This window comes from Urocitellus parryii, chromosome 11, assembly GCF_045843805.1.
Source record: "Urocitellus parryii isolate mUroPar1 chromosome 11, mUroPar1.hap1, whole genome shotgun sequence".
Taxonomy (NCBI): domain Eukaryota; kingdom Metazoa; phylum Chordata; class Mammalia; order Rodentia; family Sciuridae; genus Urocitellus; species Urocitellus parryii.
The window spans coordinates 109,411,596-109,412,728 of record NC_135541.1 but is presented as its reverse complement, the minus strand read 5'-3'; the positions used below and the strand labels follow the sequence as shown (position 1 = coordinate 109,412,728).

General features: G+C 42.5%; 1 pseudogene; it reads right to left on the bottom strand.

The window, feature by feature from the left end:
• Positions 1 to 269: 269 nt before the first annotated feature.
• Positions 270 to 671, bottom strand: LOC113195678 (large ribosomal subunit protein P1 pseudogene; annotated as a pseudogene).
• Positions 672 to 1,133: the final 462 nt, after the last annotated feature.

Genomic DNA, 1,133 nt, shown 5'->3' with positions numbered 1-1,133 from the left:
ATACCCTGAACTGGCCTCCTTAATTTATTTAGCTACTTTTCGGTGTTCTCTTGGAACTTATTGATCATTTTTATAATCATTCTTCTGCATTCTTTATCTGATATTTCATCCACTTTAATATCTTCAGATTTGTTGCTGGTGAATTACAAATTTTAGGAGGCATCATGTCACCTTTTTTCCCCCATATTTTTTGTATTCCTATGATTAACCCCCCCAAAAAAAAAAACTATCAGCAAAATTCAGCTTTTTATTGTACATGTTATAAGAGTTTAGTCAAAAAGACCAAATCCCATGTAATCATTGGACTCCTCAGATTCTTCCTTCTTTGCTTCCACTTTCTTCTCCTCCACTGAGGAAGCTGTGGTGGTGGGGACAGGACCTCCTGCTGTTGCCACACCAGCTGCTGGAGCAGGCCTACCAGCACCTGTGTTGCAAATGAGGCTCCCAGTGTTAACATTGGCCAGGGCCTTTGCAAGCAAATCATCATTTACACCAGGTTTTAAAATGAGAGCATTGATTTTACCCTCCATGATGGTCACCTTGTTGTCATGCTGGATGAGGACAGAGTATAAACAGGACAGGCCAGATACAGAGGCCAAGTCATGGACTGCTTTATTGGATGAAGTGAGGGCCTCACCCCAACATGGCCTTAGCTTCCTCAGAAGGACCATGTACTTTGGTGGCAGCAGAGGAAGAAAGACTCTGTTGGGCTTTATGCATCTGTTGGGATAGATGTCTCACCCACTCTTATATGTAGGACTTTTTAGGGGACTGACTTCTCTTGCCAAAGGGACCTGGAATGACCTAGATGGAGACTCCTTGGAGGTGTGATGTTCATAGACTTTGTGCTAATTCTCTGTTGAATTTTGCTGTTGAAGTGAATGTCCATGAATGGGATCTGAGAGACCCCCTAATCATTCCTACTTGGGCCTGGTCATTTTCTTCTTCTTCTTCTTCTTTTTTTTTTTTTTTTGAGGTGGGGTATTAGGGATTTAACAGAGGGGTGCTTCACCACTGAGCCATATCCCCAGCCCTTTTTAAAATTTTTAATTTTGAGGCATGATGTCACTAAATTGCTTAGGACCTCACCAATTTGCTGAGGCTGGCTCAAACCTGCAATCCTCCTGCCACAG